Source organism: Taeniopygia guttata, chromosome 1 (genome assembly GCF_048771995.1).
Source record: "Taeniopygia guttata chromosome 1, bTaeGut7.mat, whole genome shotgun sequence".
NCBI lineage: Eukaryota > Metazoa > Chordata > Aves > Passeriformes > Estrildidae > Taeniopygia > Taeniopygia guttata.
Genome location: NC_133024.1, coordinates 11,271,790 through 11,284,407, shown reverse-complemented (window position 1 = coordinate 11,284,407; position 12,618 = coordinate 11,271,790). Strand labels below are relative to the sequence as shown.

General features: G+C 36.3%; 1 long non-coding RNA gene across 1 annotated transcript; it reads right to left on the bottom strand.

Moving 5' to 3' along the window:
• Positions 1–1,097: 1,097 nt before the first annotated feature.
• Positions 1,098–11,306, bottom strand: LOC140682217 (uncharacterized). Its single transcript, XR_012053539.1, has 3 exons — positions 10,426–11,306; positions 5,402–5,510; positions 1,098–4,178 (listed from the first exon to the last, which is right to left on the bottom strand). It is a non-coding gene; the product is annotated as an uncharacterized lncRNA (long non-coding RNA).
• Between the last annotated feature and the right edge of the window lie 1,312 nt (positions 11,307–12,618).

Genomic DNA, 12,618 nt, shown 5'->3' with positions numbered 1-12,618 from the left:
TTCATCTCTACTAAGCCGACAAAAAGCTGCTTTGCTCTAAATTCACCTGGTCATCTCTCTGTTTTCATTATGACAGACATACCTTCCTCTCAACTGTATATAAAGAATAATGAGAAATCTTCTCTGATTTTACTGTGAATCTCACAGCGATTTTTTTATACTATTAATGAAGATTCACAAGTTCAGAGTTTGCAATCAACAAAAGTCTTGGATTTTGTTTTGAGTTCTTTTCCTTTTGAAAAATGAGCTGGATACATGCTAGCAGATCAGGAGTCAGAAGGAAAATTAAGAAGCAACAAAATCCATTTAATTAATAATTTAAATAATCATCAATAAATTAAATTATTTGAGCTTGCAGGGCACTCCCACTTGGCTATAGAGCTCAAGTCCAGAATTCCAGATTCCTGAAACTGGAAAAAGAAGATTAGAAAGCTGCAACCCCTTTTACTCCTCAGGCCCAGTAATGAGCAGACAATAGCCAGGAACAGCCTGCCTGTCCTTTATGTTACTTCACAAAGCACAGATGTATCCCAGGCTTTTTATAATTCCCTGAGGTTTACCTGCACTCAACTGGCTGGAATATTTTTTAAATATACACAAGTGTATTAAAGATGCCCCTCCCTTTTCTCTTAGCTAGATTTTTTCTAACCATATATTATTCTCTTTTCAGCTTGTTTCACAGTAAGTTTCCCTCTCTTTTATTCTTTCCACTCACAGCTGCACACGAATACCTAAATTTAATAGAAAAGGCGAGGAAAATGGGGAGAATTCATGTTAACAGAGAGGTAGGCGTTCACTTATTGTTATGAAAATTTCTCTTCTCATATCACCACTGTTTGGCCAAATCCCAGACCTCCAAATCCCTTCCTCTGCTAGGAAAGAAACTGTAGAGGGTGTTCCTCTCTGAACCCACCTGGACTGGTCGTGACAGTGTTTTTCACAACAGAATCCAGAAAATCTATGGCCTAAGCAGGGGATGTGCAACATCATTTACACCTCTCTGAACACATGAACTAGCAGGAGGAGAAGGAATATTGGGTGAGCTCTCTCATCTCATGAACATATGGACTGAAAAGATGGAAATGTCCTTATGTAACATCTGGCCACTTTTTCATAGTCCAACAAGGGCCATGAGGTTCCAAAGCCAGGGAGAACATCTGGCCCCAGAAAACAGAGCACTCATAAAAACGAAAATAACTTTATGTTCCATAAAATAAGTCAATGAATAAGCTAGAGGAAATAACACCCATCAGCAGGAAGATGAGGTGAAAGGCTATTGGGAGGATTTTGAGACAAAGAACCAAGGAGAGGAATCAATCCTCAGGTTTGAAACAATAACTGTCAGCTCCTTCATACTGCTGCTTGTCACTTAAAGATTTTTGTATATTGAGTACTGAACACTGACTGATTCTATTAGCTCATCTCAAAATATGTGTGTGACCCAGGCCATCAGGTTTCCAAGAGCAGTTATTTATCTGTCTGAGGAAACCAGGTTTTGGGAAACTCCTGGTGCATGCATTGAAGCATAACTTTGTCTTTCATTGGCTTTTCTTAAAGGAGAATATTGGAGGATCTCAGCAGGTTATGATGTCTGCGATCAAGAGACCACGAACTCACAAAGTGGCTATAAATTGCTTCTTTGGATTGGCCTAAACAGTCTGGTTTTGCTACAATCTGCTCTGCACACAATAATTCTCAGCTGTGCCTGAGGCCAAAAAAGATCAGTCCTTAGCATACAGCCTTTAAGTCTCCATTCTCATTCCAAAGTAATTTCTAGAATAAAAATCAACTCACACTGACTAAAACCCAAGCTGCATGCAACTAAAAAATTGATAATCAATTTATTTCTCTTTAAAAGACTTTACTGAGGCAAAGAAAATGGGATGAAGGAGGGTAACATTGGAGCAGCAAGATAATAAGCTTCTGACACCTCTTTTTGTTGACATAATGGGATAATGTGGTAATTACATTAGTTCAAACACATTATATCTAAGCTGGGCTGGTATAATCTGACCTCTCAGGCTGAGCTACACAAATTTTGCTGACCCTTCTTCCCACACATTTCTGTGCCCCCGGATATATACTAAAACCCAATGAGAAACAGAGTTGTGTTGTGACACAGTTTCTTAATCAGATGTCATTCCACACAGAGCCAGGCTGGGAAAGACATGCAATTGATAAAATAACTAGATTTTCAGCACTTTAAGCTCTAGAATTTTGAAGTTGAATGTTAAAAGCACTCTGAGCTGATGTATTTATCATGCCTTGCTGCTTAGTTTCTTAATTAACTGGGTATTAAAATCCATTTTACTAAACTTGGGGAGCCGGGGCAGGGAAAGCAACAAAAAAAACCCAAAACAGGGAGAATAATCTTTTGTACTGCTCCATGTGCAAGGAGCAAATAAGGGTTCTGAGGAAAGAGAGAATACACTCACATAATCATAAACATTTATTCAATATGATTCACAAAGTATGAAAAGAATGCATCAAAAATAGATAAAGCACTGGACTATGAGCCCAATATTGTTTCATTGGACTGTACTAAATACACCAGCTGAAACGTGCCTTTTCATAATGCTGTAAAGTATTTCAATCTATGTTAGAGAACTTCATTAATAAAACACCTACATGAACTTAATTGGAAAATACCAAAATACACAGGTTATAGTACTTGGTTCCTAGAAACTCTAATTTTAAAAGGCTTTGTATAAATTGAGCTGAATGAAGAGGTTATCGCACTGCTGTGACTGTGACTAAGCAAAGTACCCTTATTTCATGTTGAGATTTAAGTGTGATTTTAACTTCATGCCCGATTTTAAGAACATATTACATGCTTTCATATATGTATATATGGAATTATGCTATTGTTCAGCTCCTTTATCTATAATCTATTTATTTTGTAACCTTGTGATTTAGAAGAGACAAACATTTATTTAGATTAGCTCTGGATAGGCTACATTGTCTGTGTGAGGCTAGAAATAACACTCGGATTTGCTAAACCAATCAGAAAGCAACTGATCAATAATGATATATTGATCAATTTTCCTTCTCCTGCAACAACATCAGATTGAATGATTACATCAACCATTTAGTATATCAGAAACAAAGTAGTAGTAAAAGGGAATCATTGCAGAATCAATTTTTTCCTACTTTGAGGCTAGTCTCAGAAAATGTTGCAGTTTCCTGAAGCAAATTTCAAGATTAACATTCCAGGCTGTTTCATACAAAGTTAAAGTTTTAACAGCATTAAAGTAAATCTTCCTAAAGGTCTCCCTTAAAATAAATTTTTCATACACTCTTCACAAAAAGAACAGAATTAAATTCTATCACCTTTCAAACAAAGAATGTAGTCATATGCAAGACCATTCTATAAGCGAGGGTGCTGAAAACTGCTATTATTTTTCATCCTTTCTCATTTTTTGTTGCAGGTTTTCTACATTGAGATTACATTTTCCTGCTATTCAGAGACCTAAGAAAATATTAGAATTTGAAAGAAAACCTCACAAAATTCTTAGTGGATTTTTATTTTTATAAAGTCTCCTAAGCCATACTACCTAAAAATCCATTGGTGGATAGTAGGATTTACTACTTGCTCTTCAGTTTGGAAATTAGTGACCAGAATTATCAGACAAAACCATTTGCTTCATTGTTCCCACACTTTTATACAGCCCTTCCTTTCCTCTTTTTTTCTTTTTCTCTTTTTCCCTCCTGTGTGTATCAATTGAAAACATCCACATTTTCTTGTCAAGCTCTGAGGCTACAAAGAAGGGAGTGACTCTGCACTGATAATTATCAGCACAGTCATTATGAGGTCGGCAGGCAAGTGAATGACTAAGCATGCTTTGTTTAATTCAGACTATAATTTTCAAATTATATTCTTCAATTTAAGAATATTTCTAGTCTGTAGTTTTATGCATCTACCTAATGCAATTTCATTTTAATGACACGGCTACTCTGTTATCAAAAAAAATTATAAAACCAAAAAATTTTAGATGTTAAATATGGAGAACAAAGTCTTCAGAGATTTCTGGAGAATGATCTTTTTTCCTTTTTCCTCTTTCTTTGTTGTGCCTTTATATAATGAAAAGCTCAGTTCAATTTACTTAAAGAACAGAGAAGACTACTAAGTCTGAAGACTAGATCAGCAACTAAAATCAGTCATGGAGATGGTAACAGACCTACAAAGAGAGAATAAATGGTAATTAGGGATTTAATTAGGATTAAGCAGAATACAGTCACAAAATTTCCCTAATTTTCATAACATATTAGGTATGTTATTATTTATTGATGGCTGATAGTGAAGATGCTTTATATTGTCTAGCAAAATGGATTGTTTTTTACTTCTTTGTAAAAAACAATAAAAAGCTGTGGTAAGAATCTCTCCTGGCCTTTTAGAAGTGTTCCCCAGGAAAGAGTGAGCAACATATTTTACAGCCAAAACCATGCAGTACATGCAGTGTTCCTGTGCCACAGTGTGCTTTTGTGTCTTGATCCCAGCCTGTGATGCTGCAGCCAGCAACATTTTGTGGATTAGCCTTTGACAAAAAATACCCCATGTTATCATGCTTATCCTCCAATTTAATGTTCTTCACTTTTGCCCCAGTTTTAGTATTTTTTCTGAGCTGGCTGGTTCCACTGCAGTCTGTATGAATGCAGCAATCCGGACATATGCAGAGCACTGCAGAGCTGGGGCCAAACAGGGCATGGCACAACTCAGTGTAAAATAAAATGTGGAAGTTGATGTCTCTATGCATCAGAGCAATTGCTCTCCACATGTAAGGGCTAGAATTCAGCTACACCTGCTGAATACTAACAGGTTTGTTTTCTTTTTTTTTTTCCCTCATGTACCTCTGCTCTCCTAAACATAGCAGTTTGTCTTTGGGGACATTATTTTTGTTTAATTTCCTTGGCAGTATATGCAAAACACAATGTACTATTGAGCAAAAAATACAGATTGTACTTGTGAATCGTATACATTCCAATTAAAAATTAATTTTGCTACTTTTCTTCTAAAAAAAACCCAGCATGAGTCTGTGTTCTGCCAAAAGGTTTGTAGAGACAAGTGTTTTTATTCAATGCTTTTTTCTACTGATGCCCTCAACACACCTCTCTCTTCGTTTTTATTTAAATCTCTGCCTTTCCCTATGACAAAAAAGCAACACCTTACTCTCTATAGCTGTGGTTATGATTTTCTTTATTTTACCATGTACATAATCTCTAACAATTTGCAATATTTTTTGACCTCTGTCAGGTGGGGGGAAAGGTGAATAAAACATCTCTGTCACTGTTGGGTTTGGTTGTGCAGCAGGCCCCAAATTCTTCCCTCAATCCTGGTGCATATAAAGCTGTAATAAATTAGAGTGTTTTTATTCTCAGCAAAGTGACTTTAATGCCAACATACCCTTGCCCCAGTTGTAATGGAGGAATAATCAAGCACATTTTTTGTTCTTCAAGCATCTTCTTCGTTCTTAAACATGGAGGTTAGCTAACACTGCCTTCTGGTACTTTCTCTGTGAAATGAACAAATAAAAGTCACTGTTGTCACTTCATCCCATGCTCCCATGACAGATCAATACTTCTCCCACAGCCTGTCACAGGAGGACAGCAGCAATCTGGACTTTTATTATAGAGCTCTCAGGAGAGAAATGTTAAAAAAACCACACCATACCAAAACAGAACTGCATAGAATTGTTTGTTATGCCAGATGTTATTTTAAAAAATATCAATCCACTTCACAATGTAAAACCCTAACAATAAAGAATTAGGAAAAATCATTCTACAAAGGTAGATCACCAATTCTGTTCACAGATTTGCCATGCTTTTAAAACCTTATGGTGTACGCACGCTACATTTGTGTTTCTCCCCTATTTGTTCAAATTGAAATCAATATCAGCTCAAAAATTACCTGGAAATTCCATGGATTGTAAATCCCTGCTCAGCTACAGATTATGAGAGTTTGAGTATGTCCTGTGACACAGCTGCACTTTGTTATTTCCCTCTAAGGATCCAAGTTACCTTTAGATTCCTCCCAGAGTCTGGACAGCCTTCTGCACTCATCAAATACCCAGAAGTACCCCTGGCTTTTTGTGGATTCTGGGTACTGAGGAACAGCAGGAAATTTGCCAGCAGCAGGTTAAAGAAACAAAAGATATCTAGAAAGCATAACCTACCCACAGATTTTATGTCAGCTAAGAAATGAGTTCAGCATGTCCACTAAGGTGTCCCTCCTTAAAAACTCAGTGTTCTCACCCACACTCTCAACCTCCACAACAGGATGGTCTGGTTGTCTTGGAAAAGAATCCTTCTTAAATTACAGTCTGAAAATGAGCAGATTACACTCTTTTGTCTGCATGTCCTACCTATGTATTAAAATAACAGCAAAAAAGTATTTTCAAACACACATTGTTCCTTTAATTCCTTATGCACCCCATCAATTTCCATATGTAAGAGTCTGGCTTAGAGTTTTTCGAATCTACCAGTTTCAAGTAGTTGTAAGTGTTACACACTTGTGAAAAATCCCCTATCAAAAATGTAAAGGTTATCTTTTATTAAACTAAGTATGGCTTTACAAGTTAAGAAATACTCTGGAAAAAGAAAATTAAGTAAATTTAATCTTCTCCTAGCTATAATTTATTCTTCATCTCAGGGCAATGGATATGAACCATCATAAACTTTATTAATGATATATTTAAGCTCATCAGGGTCTATGAGTAGTCACAGGTATCAAAAGATCAGAGTTTCAGATTTTTCCATATTGCATTTTATAGCTGCATTTGTTAGTGTAAAAACTCATTAAAATTCTCTGCACATCTCATGGACTGCGTGTAGACAGTGTAAAAAAGAATAAATAAATCTATGAGAATTGAATAAGACCTAAGAAAGGAAAGTGCTGCTATTCTGTATTTGCAGAAAATTTATAAGTACTTCATATACAAATGTTTTCTATATTACTTAAAAAAAAACAAACTCAAAAACCCATAAAGATTGGTGCTCATATTTGCTGGTAAGTCAATCTTTCTTTCAGACATCAAGAGATGACCTCTTAAGACCCAAAGATTTATCAAGTCAGCAGTTTATTCCCTTAGGCCACCATCTTCAGCCTCTTCCTCTTCCAGTCACGTCTATTGAAGGACTTTGCAAAGCCCCATGAGGAAATGGACTAATCTACTGCTTTCTAAAGGACAGGAATGATGCCTGTCCTGACTGCACTTTATGGGATGAGAGAGCTAATAAAGGGAAGGAGACTACATCTATTCGTGCAAGATTCAGTGTGATGTTTGTGTTATAACAGACAGAGCTGGAGTGCTCCAGCTGTCAATCAGAAAAGGAGCATTGTTGCCCAGTGTCAGCAGACACTACGCAGATATTTTCAAGAAAATTCATTCATCATTTTACTTTATGGGCACAAAACATCTCTGCATTGATATAAAAAATACAGGCAAAATGATCTTTCTCTTCTTTTTTCTCTTTTTTATCAGTTGATTTGTTAGCAGATATAAACACATGAAAATTTAAAGAAGCGAAAAAAAATAGAACCCCTCAATATGTTTTAATAAAATAACTTTTGTTCATTTGCATCGTAAAATTGTCCATAAGATTTTTTTTTTCTTTTTGATGTCTGCTTTGAAAAATTCACATATTTGATACCCGTTGTTATTTATAAATGTTTTCACTGCAAAAAGGAAATGGCAACACAGGCACTGCAATACCTTCACCGATGTATATACAAAATAATTTCTTGTCTGCTCATACAAACTGGTTTGGCAATTACATGAAAGGAAAGAAATAGACTCTGCCACTTTTAGCCAATCACTAATTTCCAATAAGCAAATCCAACCAAACTTTCTACCTATTAAATCTTAAAAGACAGTAGGGGTCTGTATTGCTCTTTTCAGGTAATTGAATAGGTAGGTGTGTTGGTGGTGTTCCCTAAATTCATATATCCCTAAGTTCAGATACCTCTCAAATAAGTTCTGAATTCCTTTATTTTTCCTTATGATGTTTTTTTTTAAAAAAATACAAATAAAAATTAACTTCATTCACCTTTCTTCATATTCTTCCACACTGGGATTTTTATTTTTTTGTCATGGCAGAGAGCATCTAATTTTCAGGTTCAGAAATGCCCCATTATCTACTCTGCTGGCTGCTACTGTGCTGAAAAAATGTTACCACAGGAAAGGGTAGAGATCAACCTGCAGGGCTCTGATAAGCACTCCTTTCTGTTTATTTTTGAAAATTCTATGTACCCTGTCAGTTTAGGAATCTAAAATGTGAAAATGCATGAATCAAAACAATTGGAATTTTAAAAAAGAAAAAGAAAGGGTAGCAATATTTTTCTCACCCAGTTCAGATCAATAAATAGAGGATCCTGAAAGAAATAATAGTAATAATAAAAAAACCCTACCTAACTGTCTGTTGGCAAGTCTAGAAAGAATATGTGACTATGTAAGATAGCTTAAATTGAAGATTTTTGGGATGTGCTGTAGGAAAGCTGGAGAGATATCAGATTCCCCACTGCCAAGGATGGACATCTTGTGTGCAGCAATTGAAATAAAGTGTCAATGAAAGGCAAAAACATTAAATGCGGCAGAGTAATCCTTTTCTAAGGGTACAGAAATACCTTAGCAACTGAATTATGTTTCATTATTCATTAGGGGGTAAATTAGCGATGGTGCTGGCTGAATATCCACATTTTCTTTCAGTTCTGGGATCTTATGCCCTTAAGTCCCAGGTGCTTGGTAAACTGTGTGGCAGGAAACAACCATTCCTGAAGCTTTCCATGAATCCAGGGTATTTTGAAAGTCCCAGTAAAACCCAGTAGACACTCCATGGACTGCACAGCACGCTTGTGCATCCCCCAGAAGTGCTGAGGAAATCCAAAGGCTTCACAAGCAATGACAGCACCACAATCACAACTGAGAGAAGTCACCCCCTCTCTCTAACAGCCTCGCTGTAAAATGCTCAAATTCCTGTTTCTCTGAAATTACAGAGAACCCTGGAAAACATGTTCACAGCTTTGTCAATTAAAGACAAGCAGCTTAAATTAGAATGGTCAAAATGAGTCTTACCAGACTGCTAAAAGCAGTGTTGTATCTTGATGAGAAGAATTAAAAATATCTGAGCAATGTGAAAAGCATTCCTACAGGCTGCGTTCCAATTTCCCTACTGAAGTACTAGACATAGCAGAAGATGCTTATAAAAATACAATATGCATATTAAAACCATAAAAGCCATCTGTAAGTGATTTTAATTAATTTGCTGGGTACATTGAGAATCTGGAAATCTGACAGAAGTGCTTGGGTCAGTTGAGTTAAAATTCAAGATTCTCTCATAGACACCTGAAATAGAATTACTTGTTAATAGGAATAAGGTTTATTTGCAATGTTGCTCTGCATGCTGAGGAATTTTTTAAAGAAAATTACTGTATATGTAGTTCATTAAGTCATGAATTCTGGTCTTCTTTGTTGTCTCGGAAACCAGTACAAAATGCATATTTTAGTTTAAACATCTGACCAAAACAGCTGTTACCTGTTATATTTTGGACCTTGAAATCTGCCTCTTTTCCAACAGATTCCCATTATGTGTTTTACAGTCTGCAAGTAACTTAGAAGTACATAGCAGATGCTACTTAGTATTAGACTGCATGACTTCCCATTGTCCAAGACAGCAAATCTTTTTCTTAATTCATCACAGAACATAAGGATTCTTCCATAATCCAGCCTTTAGCACAACTAAACCTTCTAATGAGACAGTCATGCCTTACAAATGACTTACAAAAATCTTCTTTTCTATGTTTTGTTCCATGAGAGCAACAGTCAATAAAGGAGCTGTCTCTGCAATCCTCCCACTAAATAACTCTCCCAAGCCCATTTCTGCATATCCACTATTGACTATAATGAAACTGGCAGGATTAACATTTTGAATGAATTTTTTTCTTCATCACCTTTGAAAGAACTGTGTTGCACTCTGGTTTGCTGTAATGTGTGTTCTCAGTACAAAGTAGAATGAGAAGCTGCCATTATCATTAATAAAATTCTGCCATCATATGCTGATTTTGCAAAGGAAAATAAAGTTTATATTCCTTTAATAAAATCCCTGTGTCTCATTAGGAAACCAATAAAAATACTTGAAGTCTTACACTGGTCCAGAAAGTTTAAATAAACATTCCCACAGTCACTTTCTGGGCTTTCAAAGGACTGACAACCCCTAGATGAGAGGTAAGAGGAAGCAGCCTCCTAAACCACATCTCAGCTGTTTCTTCCCACGTTCTGGTGTATTTATGTTAAAATTACTGGTTTTCAGACTCATTTCTACTCTGTATCTTCCTACTAATATGATGGTGTTTTTTATTTTTTTTTACAGAGAAAAAGTTGAGAACATTAAAAAACAACTGCAATACCCATGCAGGGAAAGATTTGCTCTCACCAATCAGTGTTCCCTGAGGAGCCCCTCCAAGTCCCACCAATGTCTTAGTCTTGCCCCAAAGTCTCACCAAGGTCTCCTCTATCCATTGACTTCATCATGGATTGAGAACAGAAATTTTAAATCCAGCTAAGGAGATCTGCAGAGGGTTCTGCCATTGACTTCAGGAATTCTGTTCCAGAAGGCCAAAAGAAAATAATGCATGAAACAGACCTACAATTCTTTTGCTTCATTTGCATTACACTTCATTTGCATTGTGCATTGCATTTGCATTTGACTACAGGACTGAGTCTGGAAGGGATTTTTTTTTAGTAAAATATAAGTATTACCCACTTATGAAAGAAAATATGACAAAAGATGAAAAAAAAAAAAAGAATTACTATCAGCCTGAATGCTAGAAATTGCTTTCAACTCCTTTTCTATTTGTAAATTGTTCATATAATTTAGAATGAAAATTAGTTCTGACTGTTTTAATGTGAATATGTAGACATTCAAAGGCCTATAAGCTTGATGAATTCTCAGAATTTCAGACTTTAAATGCTTGTTGTCACTTTCTTAACAGATTTCTACAGTGCTTTTCAGCTAAAACAGGCCAAGATAATATATCTGTCTGTCACTAACCTAAGGAAAGCTGGTTTAGCACCAGAATTTGAAATTGAAGCCACTGTACTTCCTTCAACCAGCTAAATTGTGTCTGACCAGACACCTCTTCCTCTTCTACTTTGTCCCAGTATAAAATTAAATAAATAGCTTATCCTGCCAACTTAGGCAGAAGATAAAAGCACTGAAAAACTGCAATATAGTGGCAATATGAAAGTGTTCCTGTTTCTGATGCAAGACTGGTAACTGCTGACTTTTTCTAATGCTAAGCTGGACTGAGTAGTTTAAACCACTGGTAGGTTGCACAGTAGAGGTCAGGGGGATGACTTTTTATTTAATTTCTTTTTTTTGTTGGATGGTTTGATGTTTTTGTGGGCTTTTTGGGGGTTTTCTGGGGTTTTTTGTTTAGTTGGTTTTTTTTTTAATTTTGTTTTGTTTTAGTTTTTACTTTGGTTTCTTGGTTTATTCCATCGGTTCTTTTAATTTTACCCCTGCAAACGCAGCAGGTCTTTCCAAATGCCAACCACTGCATCAATCTAGTTTACTTCCACATCTCCCATACACTTCCATTTTCATCTTGCTAACTCTTCCTTTGCAGTTACTTTGGGCCTGTTCCTGTGTTTCTTGTGGATTACTGAACCTCTCTACCATAGTCATCCTTTCCAATAAAAATATAAGATCTGTTTGTTTTTTTTTTTTTTACAACCTTATAAGCAGAAACTCTTTTTTTCTACATTTAAGTTCACATTGGAAGCAGGACCCTCAGCTTTGGTTCATTCCTGACTGCAGTCTCACAGAAGAGTTTTCAGAAAGGTTTTGGAATTCCACACTTGTTGCAAGGCACCTTAAAGATTTATAGTAGCAGTTCAGAGGTTTAGGTTTTGTGCAAAAAGTGTTTCCATTCCTTACAGGTATGCACCAGACTCCCAAAATATTCCTGTCTTTCACCTGTAGCATTTCAGACAAATGGCTCAACATATTAGCACCAGGGTAAAGAAAAACTAATTTCTATCCTACTTAATACCATTTCCACTTGTTTTTGTGAGGGTTTTCTTTTGGGAGAGGTCCTTCCATCACCTCACCCCATCTCCTTCTAAGTACTGTATATTCCAGAGAGCTCGTTTTCTGTTCTGCAGACCTTTCCTCTATCATCTCCACTATTTTTATTTATAAACCCTCTGCTCCTCTAAAAAGCAAGGAAATGGAGTGGCCTCCCTGTCTCAGCTGAGGGTGAGTACTCAAGACAAACTCTTCAGCTTTGGTTGCAGCACAGCTACACAAAAGCAGCTCTTGTGTAATTTGAAACACCCAAGAGATGGTTTAGGAAATAATTTCTCCCTATTATTTGCTGTCTTTCAAGTAAGATGAATGTCTGTTCCTAAAAGTGTGGATTGACAACAGAGGTGAATACATCTATGTCGTGAGCACTCAGGGCTCTTTTGAAAGAGCTAAGGAGTTAAATCACATTACTGCAAAACACTGTCTTACACAAAGGACAAAAATACTTCAAACTTTTAGCAGGTTATAAGTGATATAGTATAAAAGCCCCGTTGTCTTTTCATATGATTTGCATTCTTTGTGGCTTCGCCTTTGCAG